The following is a 13,607-nucleotide window of genomic DNA, read 5'->3' as shown; positions in this document are numbered from 1 at the left end:
ATCCAAAAAAGAGCGCAGTGGCTCTATCAGCTTTACTGTCCAATCACAGCTTAGACTGTGGTCGAAATTTGCTCAGAGTAATCATCACCCGGGTTTACTGGTGGGTTTTTTATAATATCTAATTCCTCTAAAACTGTGAAGAAGAGAAGAGCAGGAGAGCATCGCGATGGATCCAGCTGGATCCTTTACTGTAGGAGGGAGAGAGAGAGAGAGAGAGAGAGAGAGAGAGAGAGAGAGAGAGAAAAATAAGGTTTACACATCTCCGAAAAAAGGGCTCGCAGGTCGGGGTTCAAGTCTGATAGTGGATTACTGGAGAAGCTGAACCTTCAACACAACTTCACACACATCAGTTCCTCCACAACTACCATCCTCAGCCTCACATACAGACACAGACGGGCGAGTGTGAGGAGCAGAGCGGCTCCTGCAGCGAGACCGATCTCCTGAGCTTCTGCTGAAGGAGGTAAGAGCGCTCTGCATATGGAGATGTTTATGGACACAGAGAGAAGAAGCGCGAGCATTACAGCGACAGTTTTAGTGTGTGTGTGTGTGTGTGTGTGTGTGTGTGTGTGTGTGTGTGTGTGTGTGCGTGAGTGTGTGAGAGAGAGATTGAGACAGCCTGAGACCTTTCAGAAGGGCGGCTCAGATCTGTTAGTCAGGTGGGAATGAATGAGCGAGGTTCATGTGCAGCTCTGAATCGGTAGAACTTCATCTTTTCATTCCATTCGTTTTCCTGGAGCTGCAGTTTGTTGTTTGAATGAAGGGGCTTCACTTTAAGCTTTTCTTGTTCTCTTAACTGCAGTCCTTCCTTCAGGCATGACATGCAGAGTTTCACTCACTTAACGGTCATATTTTATTGTGGAAAGTAAATGTTTGATTTTGTTTAATAAACAGAAAGTTCATTAACCATTTGGTAACATCTACGCTGCTAGGCAAGTACAACAGTAAAATCCCCAGTGTTGTATTAACTCCTTCAGTGTTGAATGAACGCGTTTAGAGTTGTATTAATGTCTACGGTGTTGCATTAACACTACAATGGTGTATTCACACCTACAGTACTGTATTAACGCCTATAGTGTATTAAAACATATAGTATTGTATTAACGCCTAGCTCATATAGCGTTGTATTAGCACTTACAGGGTTAAATGAACGTCTACAATATTGTATTAACACATAGCATTGTATTGGAGCCTATAATATTGTATTAAAACGTAATATTGTATTGACGCCTTTAATGTTGTGTTAACATATTGCATAAACGTCTAGTGTTTAAACACGTTTCTAGCTGCAATGGGACATACAGGGTTGTATTAATGTCTAAATTGTTACATTACCACGTACAGACTTGTATTAACACGTACAGTGATAGTGTATTGCCTGTAGAGTTGGATTAGACGTGTACTAGAGTTGCATTAGACCTCTAATAGAGTTGAATACGACTTATAATAAAGTTGAATTAGACCTTTAATAGAGTTGAATTAGCTCCTATAGCATAACCTGCGGTGTTCATTTGCGTCCAACTGTGATGAGCATCCTTGGCTGTTTATTTGACATTGCAGGTGTTAATCGAACATTAGATTTTAATTCTGTTGCTGTGTGTTTTATTGAGATCTCAGCCCCTTAGTTATATGCTTGTATGTTACGCTGCATGCTTCGTCTGCTGTGTATTAATGCTTGCGAAGCTGTTTAATTCTGGTTTACAGCGGTCTGAAAGTGCCCCGTGTCCAGCTTGTCCAGAGCGACACTGCCCTTGTCTCTCATCGCTCTCAGACATGGGCAGTGGATAAAGACGCAGTGCTTATTACATAAATATATAACCTGAATCCAAATGCATGACGCTTCTGACGAGAGAAGACGTTCTGAGTTTGAGCACTAAAAGCACATTAATCTAAAACAGAGAGAGGCCTTTCAGTCGCCTCGGTAAGAGCCTCGTATTCACGGCGCGAAAATGAAAAAGCGATGACCAAATAAAGTGATGAGGGTCAGAGTTTGGAGCTTTATTGCCAACGCAGAGGACATGGAGAGAATTAATGAATTGACTGTCTCCCTCTCTGTTTCTCTCTCTCTCTCTCTCTCTCTCTCTTCCACGTTTGCGCTCTGTTCCGCCCTCTCACCCCCCCTTCTCCACTCCCCCTCTCTGTCAGTCAGAGCAGTGCTGCGCGCGGTCAGATTGAAAGTGACACACTCTCACCGTCGCTCTCGCTCCTTTTTCCTCCGCGGTGTTTCTTTAACTCTTTCTCTCTGTGTCTTCTCTGCCTCTTTCTCTCTATAGTGCTGTTCTGTGGTCAGTGCGCGCGAGAAGCTCTTCTTTAGTTTCTCTCTGACTGTTTTTTTCGTCGCCTGCGCGAGGCTGAAGAGCTCGAGCCGAGACCGGCGAAACTCTACAGGCACGAGACGGACACACACACTCACACACACATCCTTACCGGGAAATAGTGGCTCTGGCACGTTTGAGCTCTCTCTCTCTCTCTCTCTCTCTCCCCCTCTCTCTCTCTCTCTCTCTCTCTCTCTCTCTCTCTCCCTCTCTCTCTCTCTCTCTCTCTCTCTCTCTCTCACACACACACACACACCGCTCTGTCTCCAGTTCTGTCCACTCGCCGCCTCTCAGTTGCAGTCGCAGTGCAGAGTGGAGCGCAGCTGACCCCGTCCAGCCCTGGATTCTCTACTTTTACTCAATGGACAAAGTCCTGTCGACGGCCAGTCCAGGTACCAGCACGCCATAAGCAGTAAGTTCACCTCCAGACTGCCTTTAATTCTCCGCTTCTCTGCTGCTGTGTGCAGTACCGCTGCTGTCCGCACAAACCAGCTTTCAGACTAAACTGAGACTTTTCCCAGAGGACATTCAGTCCGTACGTGCTGCCCGTAGACTGACTATGGGCTCGTCCAGCTCCACGACGCTCCGCGCTCCGCGCTCGTATTTTCATATTGCACTACATTAAAGCGCTTCACAGCTCGTTTTCAGTCACTCAGCTGAGCAGACTGACTACAGCCGAGCGGACTGACAGTCACTTCGTTAAGCTGTTGTAGTTGCGCTGTTTAGACCGAGATGCGTGTTCCAGTTCGCAGATCCAAGTACTGCAGACATCAGTGAGGCGGAAAACTTTTCCCCCTTATACATCACCCGTTTACTGAAGATGTTAGAAATGAATTGGGCTCGTAAATCTGATAATTTAACCGCCACATATTTGCTCCTGAAACTCTCTTCAACACTTACACAGCTTCAATTTACAGACAATACATTAAATCACCTTCCATACATCAGTGATGTTTAGATTAGTGTATTTCTGATTAAATACTTAAAGGAGCTGTATTCTGAAAAATCCCCAGTATGCAGGAGACGAGCAGACAAAATTAGAAATGTTGATAATAATGCTGATTATTATTATTATTATTATTATTATTATTATTATTATTATTATTATTACTATTATTTATTTTCTTTATTTTTATTTTTTAGTTTCTGTTGTTTTGGTGTAATATTGTGCTATTATTACGGCAGCAATATTAATATAATAATAGGCCAATACTACTAATACTACAACTAATACTACTGATGATGATAATAATAATAATAATAATCATCATCATCATTTTTAAATAACATTAATAGCTAAAGCGTTAAATTAATTGAAAAGATTAATAAAAACTCTTAACTGTGGATTATTTCTGTTACGCCAGTTATTCATCGCGCACCTACAGCAAATTGATTCTCCTAAAAACATCTGTCTTAAACTCTTTTGGAGAAGATTTTAAACACGTTAACTAACATTACATCACTGTGTACTGTAGAAACTCACTCAGACGAGTCTGTTATCGCTGTGGTTTGAGCAGTTGTGTTATTAGTTTGCTGGTGTTTGGGCTGTAAAGCTGAACACTGAAGTGCTTTTATCAGGACAGAACGAGCCGCTCTTTCCTCTTTCAGACACTCTGAATGTTTTGGGCGCTGATTTTAATACTGACACCTTCCTGCTCTGGTGCCTCACTTCACTCCGCTCTTCATCCTGTATCAGCTTGTAAGGTCTTTCAGTCGGGAAGAGTTTTTCTGGAGTTTTTCTTCTTTACACAGCGCTCATATTAACACCACATGAACGAGTGAAGACCACCGCTTACCACACACACACACACACACACGCATGCACACACACACACACGAGCTCTGTGTAAGAGTCATTAGACACGCTATTAGACACTCAGGGTTAGAAAGTATGTGTTTATGTTCTTTCCTCTCTCCTTTCAGTCCATTTGGTGTGTACAGTCCTTTGGTATTTGGTTCTGATACCGTTTTATCTCCCACCACAACTTTCTCAGCGCTGCTTTAGTGTTGTGGAATACAATGAGACTCATTCCTGCCATCTTCTCTCTCTGTACACAGCCATTTAATTGATAATAGCGTATCAGAGTCTTTTTGGCTTCGTGATCTCTGTGAAACCTGTAAAAGCGCAGTCAGGTCGTTTTAACTGTTGCTGCGTCTGGATCTTTCTTTGCTTTGGTAGAAATCCGGTTGGATTGAATTTGCAAGGATTTGCTGGCGATTAAAAGTTATCAGTCACTCTAATTTAATTCTTTTCACTAATTCATTTTCACTTCTATAATAAAAGTCTCAAATAGGCCGATACATTATTAATCGCGCATCTCTGGCGGTTTTGCAGAGGTTTAACGCTGGTTACGTCGTGTATATATTCTGTGGCCTGAGGGCGCGAGAGCGAAATAAAGACCACAAAAGCGAAAACCTTACATATCTGCGCGAATACGTGTGCGATTTTAGCAAAGCAGTGGATTCATCACATATAATAGTATAAATATACACACGACCACAACTGTACAACTGTCATATGAACTTCGTTAAAATCGCGCAGACCTCCAAAATAAAACAGCGTACAACGAGCGTTTTTATAAAGTTAGAAAAAGTAATAACAAAACGGTCCAAATCTGGGGTCTACAATAAACTGGAGTTTATTGTCCCAAGATTTTTTTTCCGTGAAGGCCAGAACATAAAATTTTGATTTTGTTCTTAATAGCTTTGAAAAAAGTTATAACTGAAACTGAAATATTTTAGACTCTATTCTTCTTATTTTGCTATCATTTTGTCTAAAATTATAGATGAACTGCACCTCATTAGAGTTACTGTAGAAAAATCAATCAGTAATCAGCTTGTGGAACTGAGGAACTTCTTACTCCTGTTTGCTTAATAGTGACTCAAACTCTCAAGTAGTCTAAATAGGTCAAATTTAAAAAGCAAAAGCACATGGTGAAAGCATGACTTGGTATCATGTTACAGGTGAGATTTTTTTCCTGTCAGTTCAGACTTCAGTTTATGTCATACAAGAAACTTTCATGAAAGTAAATTGCATTTGAGGAGCCACTCTTGCAAGCCTGAGGGGGAGGGGGTTACATGTTTATGGCAACCATAGCTCATGTTGAAGTTGTATTGTGTCCAATATTCTTTCGAATAAACTTGGCCTCATGGCAGTTTGCTTTTTTTCTTTCTTCTTTGGACAAGTTCTAATAGAAAAATCTAAAATTGATCTCGGCAGCAGAGAGGTTTATCTGATATACAGACCTCTCATTATTCCTCAGTAGCCTCTTCTGTCATCCAGCCTCAGATTTAGAGCAAACACAAAAACTTCTTGTTGTACTGAATGGAGTAAAGTGAGTATATTTTCTGCTTTAGTTTGCAGAGTGGCTCTTTAACACTGCTGGTCTTTAGGCAGCCCCAGTGTTAAACTGTAGCTTATGTAAGCCGATTGGCGGGTTGACCTCTAGGGCAAATCCCTTGTATGAGTGAAGTGAAAATATCTGTGGACAACTTAGGTGATAAAAAGGAACATTAATGTATGAAGGAAGAAGTGGGGCAGTTTTCCAAAGAGGGATTTTTGTCTTACCCTTGCTTCACCCCTCAAATGAAGCCCTGTGCTGCAGTATCATCCAATACCTCTTTTAGACTCTTCTCTGTTTCAAGACCACAGCCATTATTGCACAAAGCCAAAGGCTATTTGATTTCTCCTCGTTTTATCTTAATCAAGTTTATTTTAGATCCAAATTAGTTTTCTTTTCCGCTAATTCCATTTTGTGAGGTTTTAGATGTTTTTCCTTCATTCTTCTATGTAAGCTATTTAATTCAGTGGTGTAAGAACACAGGCTTTGTGTGCTTAGTTTTAAATGCTGTCCAGTTTTGTTGTTTATGAATTTAATCTAGAATACATGTTATTAATAGAACTCCCAACACTCTCAACTTTTGTCCTAAATTAAGGCTAAGTAGAGATGAAGTTTATTTACAGGGGTGTGGAGATTTCTTTTCAATTTGCCACCAAAGCATTTCACACTCTGATTGTTGCCTTCCAGGGTTGTTTCTAGCTATAAGCAGTAGAAGCTATAAGGCCCCCAAGCCACCAGGGGACCCTGAGTATGTAATTAAAAAGGCTATTTTAAATTACTAATGAAAAGTACATTGAGTCCAGAGATTTTCTTACATTCTTTCTTTCTTGAGATTAATTTAGCATTAGTTTTTGTTCTATTCTGGTGTACAAAATAATATCATGGACCTAGGTGGGCTGTGGGGCTCTCCTCCACTCAAACAAATGATGCCTAGGGCTCCCAAATATTAAAAAATGACTTTGTTGCCTTAGTACACTCTCATAACATAAGGTACTAAACTATTGCTGGGGTGTTACCTTATACCTATACTTTAAGGGTATGTATTGTTTTATGTGGCATTGAGTCCATACACCCTGTTTTGACTCAAGGCTTTTTAATATATCTTTCTTTAAAGGGCCCTATATTTTAGTTGCATTTTATTTTTTTCAGCCATAACATTTATTTTGTTTATGCACCAAAAATGCTCCTAATTCACTGTAACAAGGACATTTTCCAACCTCTCTTTCTTCCTTAGAATTAAACCTTTTAGACTGATACAGATGAATGAGCTTTATTCTGATTGGCTGTGTCTCATTCAAGAAACACTCAGAGTTGAAACACTAGAACATCAATATGAGTGGGCGGGACTAAACTGATGTAGGCTGAATATGTAAATGCTCTGGTCCTTGTGATGTCACAGAAACAGTGAATTTGAAGTGGACTGTTCCCATATATGGATACGATTTAAAACTTTGTGTTTACTTATTACTTCAAAATGTTTGTTTCAAAAAGTGAGGCAAAGTTCATAATATGGACCCTTTAAAGCTTTAGGTAATAAAATGGTACAAATGTTGCAAATATGCACCTTGCAACTTATTTGATGAACAAAGATGTACCTGTGCGATACCTTTTTAGACAGTGCAGTGTAGGCTGCAGATCTCAGCATGTGGATGCTTGTGTCTGTGTGTATCTGTGTATGTTTGTATGTATCTCTGCACGTGTGTGAGTATTTTACAGTCCTGCTAAGTGTGCTTGTCTTCCATGTGTGACAACTGTGAGAGTTATTCCTGTGAGTCAGTGTGTGGTCCTTGAAAGTGTCAGAGCAGCGAGACTGCTCTGTGGTTAGCATATGGGTGTGTGTGTGTGTGTGTGCATGCACATATGTTCTTGCCTGTGTGTGTGAGTGTGTGTACACACATGCAATTGTAATAAAGTCCTGCCTCCAACTCTTTATCTTTTACTATCAAATGAGATGTTTATGAGCAAGCTAAACATGTTCTCCAGAAGGGCCGCTGCACCCTCTGCTTTCAGCCACCGATTGTGTTTCTTTGCCACACAGTACATTTACACCTGCGCAGCGTGTGGGCATCGGAATATTTGGCCAGTCCTTTTTCCTTTTTTACTCCTTAATCTCATGCTAATCACACAGCTTATTGGCTGCCTGCTTATGAACCATACAGCACATACATTAGTGTTCCAAAGTCAGAGACCACCCTTCGTTTATTTAATTTCTAGTCAAAACAGCTATTAACCCCTTAAAATACCAGGCTTATTACATACTATGGCTTATTATTCAATGACTACAAGGACCTCTAGTTCAGCTGTTCTTAGGCTATAGAAGTATGTAATGATTTGTCTGAAAATTAAGTAGATGAAGGGTGGACTTTTGCACAGATATTAGACATTAAATGTCTAAGTCTCCTCACAGTTTGTCTTATGTGTAAAGTCTGTTTAATTACCTGTGCTGGTTATGCTGTGATCTGCATAGCTGATAAGTTGTTATCTGTCTTTTCCGTCCTTCCCAACAAACACCTGTGCAGAAGAGACACTGCAGGGGCCTTCACTGACGTCCCTCCAACCCTCCACTCACTTTTTATCAGTGCTCCAACTGGGCCCATATTTTAATAACCCTGCAATAAATGATTGTCACGCAGCTATTCCCTGGCCAGCAAGGTTAACGCCTTCACACGTCGCCAGCACACAGATATGGGCTAATAGTGCAGCACAGTACAAACCCAGCTTTATCTCAGCCTTCATTTACATTTCTGTCTATTAGTTGTTATTAAGTACTGGGTAAAGGGCTGGTTTTATCATGCTCTTTTGGAAGAGTTGATAAATTGAGAGGTCAGTGAATTATGACTGTTCGTTCTGTCATCACTTGGGTCATCCTCTCTCCTCTCCACTAATCGTGCTGATAATGGTCCCATTGTCAAACCCATTACCAATCACTAAGCTTATTATTCAATTTTTAATCTACAGTCTTGAAGGAATACTCCTACATATTTCAGCCCAGTCTTTACATATCTTCAACGTTTCCCTGTACTTTGTAAAAAAAACAAAAAAAAAACAGAAAACACTTCAAATTCAAAGCACCTTTATGATAGAAGGCAATGGGCAGTTGCTGAAACAGAATGTAACAGATAGAGAATAGGTTAAATATTCATTTGACATATTTCTGTAACTACTGTGCATTGTTCTGTAACTATTATAAGACGAATATGTACATTATGCAGTTAAACAGAATGTAGAATTAAAGTGTAGGTCCACACATCACACGTTTGGTCACCCCAGTCAAAGTGAAAGTAAGTTAGCTCATGATCTGCAGAGAAAAAAATTAAAAATGATATTTCTAATGCATGTATTCTCATTTTTAATCCACAATTTTCATTTATTTGCTAAGTTTCACATTTTGAAAAACATAAAATATAAAATGTGCTATAACTTTTGCACAGGCCAAATGTAATGTTTTCTTTTATATCCCCAACATTTTAAATCCTGTGGAAATTCCTTTTTAATACCTTTGTTTTTTAAGTGTGTAGTCATTTGGCTGAAGTATCTTTGGTGTCTGAAGTTGAAGTGCTTCTTTAGTTTTGCACTGTAGCTACGAAGTTAATGTAGCTAACATGCAAAGGTAATTTATACTGCACCAGTTAGCACTGTCCAAACTAAATCTTTGCATGCTTGCCTTAAAAATGGCAAGTCAAACATCAGTGTTCAGATCAGCGTTTCCCTTGTCTAGCTCTCTGAATTTAATTGATGAGGGCCTTGCTAATTAGCTGATGAGTTGAATCAGGTGGGTTTAATAAGGCAGAACCCTGAAGTCTGCAGAGTTGTGGCCTGCGTAGAATTGTTAAGCAATCTCACATAGACTTGCTTGTGTGGTTTCCAATGCTGTGTGATATGCTGTATGAAATGGACTGAATTTTGTCTGTGATTTTTTATAGAGAGCAACACAGACAGCTAAGTTTAAGGGGCCCATCAGTCTTGGCTACATCACGCTTTGATGTATTCTCCCAGCTTCTCTCTCGCTAGCTTTCTCCTTGTTGTTTACATGGACAGTGTGAACGTGCACTGAGGTCAGTAGTGTAGCGTTTACTACCCTTCGTTTCCTGTGTGTGGCAGAAATGGCTCTCTCTTTCTCTCTCTCTCTCTCTGCCAGAGGAACAAGGGAGCAGGAGAGAGGATAGGAGCGCAAGAGCAAGAACGAGCAGTGCAGAAGCCATAGAAAGAGTGGGAGTGAGTAAGAGAGAGAGACAGAGAGGTAGGGAAGCAGTGTGCGGTCATTGGAGTTTGGAAACCGTAGCCTCTCGGGACATGAATTCTGTTCCACTCCCAAACCTGGCTTCTCTCAGCCAGCACTAAACATAACAGCCGCTGGGCAATGCTCTAACACGTAGCTGCTCTCTTAAATGGTTCTTGCCTTTAATGTACACTTCTAGGAAAAGCCTTTAATTGGTGTAGAACTTTTACACTACCCTTAGAAAGCCTCCTCACACATCAATAAAGAACCATCCACTCAAAGATTCTTTAGAGGAAGGTTCTTTAAACTTTAACCTGCCTTTCACGCTGACCTTCCACACAGTCGTCACAAAACATCACATTATTTAGAAGTCTTTTGTTCATCTGCAGATGGCTTTAATGGTTTATTAAGATTTGGCATTTGTCTTCCTGACAAGTTATCATTCAGTCTATCTATTATTGTAGAAGATAACTGGCACTGATTGCTCTTTTATCTGTGATGCTTAAACTGTTAAACAGATATTGTTAGAGTGTATGTATCTTGAACGCGACCAATAAATTTACATAAGCATTGTATAATGACAACTGTTTCCCAATATTTGACGTGATACAGTGTTGATTATAGATGTCACTTATAATAGGGACATAACTACAGCCTTTTTGATTGTAAATTTGGCCTAGCTAGTTTTTCAGTCTCTGCTTATTTGTCTCCTTTTTTCCGAGTTGTTTGAACGCCAAAGCAACTTTTACATTTAAGGTTCAATTTTACATGTAATAAGAATAGAATTTCAGTACTCTACAGCCAATTATAGCTGACCTGTATTATGCATTCCCATGGTTACTACTCTTATGAAGGTAAAGGGTTCTTGGTTGGGTTATGGCATTGTGGATGCAAGTATTTCAACATAAAAGTTTTAGCTTTGACAAATTCTAACAATAATCATATTGCTGGGCAACAGTGAGTTCATTATTTTGTGGGCATCTACACTTAAAAAATTCTGTAACATAATAAACCATGTAGTCTAGCAGATGCATAGGGGTTTACATGGGTTAACGTAACATTAATAGTGATAATGCTGCCTCGGCCTCTGCCTTCGTTGCTGTTCTGAACAAGCACGAACATATATTTAGACCAGAATTCAAATCATTAGTAGCTTATTTGCTGCCAGAACATTTGTTTAATCAGAGTAATAATAAGAGGTGCCTAAAGTCTGAAATGTATTCCTTTTAATATTTGCTTGCAGTGGTAGTTTGTGATAAAAATCTATACATTTTTGGCTTAGATTATTTTATTGTCATTGCCTATTTAAAATTGGCATAAAGAGCATTTAGACTGTGTAACTTACCATATAAAAACAAGCTTTTCTACTTTAAAAAAAATTTAATAGTTTGTAAAGACTGGTAAAGCTTCAAACCGTACCATTCACTCCCCAATCTATATAGCACATATATGAAATTTAAGATGCAAAACAGTCCATTTTGAATAATTTTTTTCTTTGAGGTCAAAAAGCCCCAACATATTTGCATATATATTCAGCCTAGAGTTTAACTTCGCCTATTTATGTTGAAGGAGTGTTGCAGCCCAGACTGCTTTTTGAGTGAGGTACAATATAGGAGAGCCTATCTCAACAGAGACAGTTTACACATATCTGTCTTAAAGCCACAGTAGTAAAAACAAACTATTTAAAGGGCCCATGTAAGGGAAAACTAAATTTACCTTGTTTTTTTAAAATAAAAGTGTTTTAAGTAATATAATCTACCATTTGGTTCAAACAATTATATGGGAACTTTTCAGCTCTGCATGAATAAGACAGTCAGGACAGAGATCATTTGCATATAATAGTTGTAACAGTATAATAACAACATGTTTAATTCTAATAGATGAAAAGAGGTTGGAAAATGCTAATGCAAATTAAAGAATTGCAGCTGTTTTTAACACATAAAACCAAGCAAATGTTATGAGTGGACCTTAAGGAAAAAATTAGAATTTAAGAAACATAGGATATTGTAAGGGATAAAGAGAGGCTGGAAAATGGCGATGATGAGGTAATAGGAGTAAATTAACAACTTAAAATCCCAGTCTTAGTGCATCCTAAGGATTATTATACTATACCGAGTGCAGTGCAGGCTAAGTCATTCTTAAACCAAAGAAGTGTGTAATTAAAGTTTGGATCTGTCATTGGGTGCTGGTCATTTAAGGGGTCAAAAGACAGCATTAACCTTTGATTCTCTTTGCCTTAACAGAGCTAAAAAAAACACACATAACAAAGATATATAGCTATTCCTGTACTGACCAGCTAGAGACATAATTAGACACATAGCCCTCTGCTGTCTGATGTAATCTCATGGATGGAGTTAAGTCCTCAGCATCATTTGGATAACCACCCAGTAAGAGCAGAGACACAGGAACTGGCTTATCTCCTCTGTCAAACATTTGTAGCTTAGGACGAAAGAATTGGAGAGGAAAGTGTTTGACAGTGAGTGAGAGAGAGAGAGAGAGAGAGAGAGAGAGACAGAGAGAGAGAGAGACAGGCACACTGATGGAAGCTAAGATCCAGACGAGTTCTTGATTGGGATCAGTTGCCTCATTAAACTCAGGCAGGTTAGGACTTGTGCTGTTTTGAACAGGTAAAGAAGGAACAAGGAATCAGCCTCAAATCAGCTGATAAATAGATGAAAGTGGGTGATGAACTTAAAAGGGAAAATATGCAGGAAAATTATGATGGCTGGAGGAGTTACAATAAGGCCAAATGTATAAAAAAATTAAATAAATAAACAGTGACTATACCTGCTTCTTTTACTCTAACATGTATTTCCTCTTCTAGACCTTTTAAAGATGTTGAGCTTTTGTTAAGTGCTTGGTCATTTAGGCTCACTGTAACCTAATACGTATAGGCAGATAAGCCTAGGCACAGTATTTAGAGCTTTGACTTTCCACTGTGCCTGTGAAAGTTTTTTTTTTAATTTCCTGCAAAATTAAATGGTTAAAATGTAAACAAAGTCATGCAGTGAGGCTTAATGAAATGCTCCATTCTAGATAAATTTACCGTATCAGAATTGTTCACAACAATGGTGATGGGAACCAGACATCTGAATGGCCTAATGCATCACAGGAAGCAATTATAGGCTAAAAACCAAGAAGTCACATATAAAGTTCACTGATGGTTTTGAATAGTGTGTTTGCATTCAAGCCCTGGTTCCTGTCACCATCACTGTGAAGACATTCAGCAACAGTGAACCATACTGTACCAAACGCATTCTGAATGAATTAGTTTACATCTCAACATGTTTTTGACATTTCCATATGATTTAATCATACAGAAATGTCAAAATAATCTGTGTATTTCCCTGTAACACTGAGATTTTAGTAGGGCAAGCACTCAGTTCCAAAAGGCAGAAATGTCCAAAGAAAAACAAAAAGCAAAAGTAAAATATAAGGTGAATAGTGGATACTACACAATGATGAGAATGACATTCTTCTCCCCAGGTGTCTCATCCTTCACTCCTTCTAGAGTGACTGCACTTCAATGATGTGAATTCATTGCTGTCTTTATGGGTACAGTAGTTTAAACCTTTGGGAATGGGGGCATATGGACCACTTTATGTTGGAATGCTATGTTTAATGGGTGCTATAAATTCTGTAGGTATGTGCGAGTGTGTTATTCTAATCATGCGTGTCTATTGTTGTATTGTGTTGTAAACACTAGTGCTGCATTAAGGCCTTTTAGTGGCTCTG

The 13,607-nt window shown here is 39.2% G+C and overlaps 1 protein-coding gene across 3 annotated transcripts in view; it reads left to right on the top strand.

Moving 5' to 3' along the window:
* Positions 1-428: 428 nt before the first annotated feature.
* The window catches only part of satb2 (SATB homeobox 2), a 64,512-nt gene continuing 51,333 nt past the window's right edge, over positions 429-13,607 (top strand). For 2 of the 3 annotated variants that reach the window (XM_017706543.2, XM_017706540.2), the window contains exon 1: positions 2,511-2,724. The gene's annotated coding sequence lies outside the window, so the exon portion shown is untranslated. Of the gene's footprint in view, positions 461-2,510; positions 2,725-13,607 lie in introns of those variants that run through there. The other variant, XM_017706542.2, reaches the window with a different exon arrangement.

Source organism: Pygocentrus nattereri, chromosome 6, assembly GCF_015220715.1.
Source record: "Pygocentrus nattereri isolate fPygNat1 chromosome 6, fPygNat1.pri, whole genome shotgun sequence".
NCBI lineage: Eukaryota > Metazoa > Chordata > Actinopteri > Characiformes > Serrasalmidae > Pygocentrus > Pygocentrus nattereri.
The sequence above is the reverse complement of the archived record's forward strand: the minus strand, read 5'-3'. Positions and strand labels throughout refer to the sequence as shown.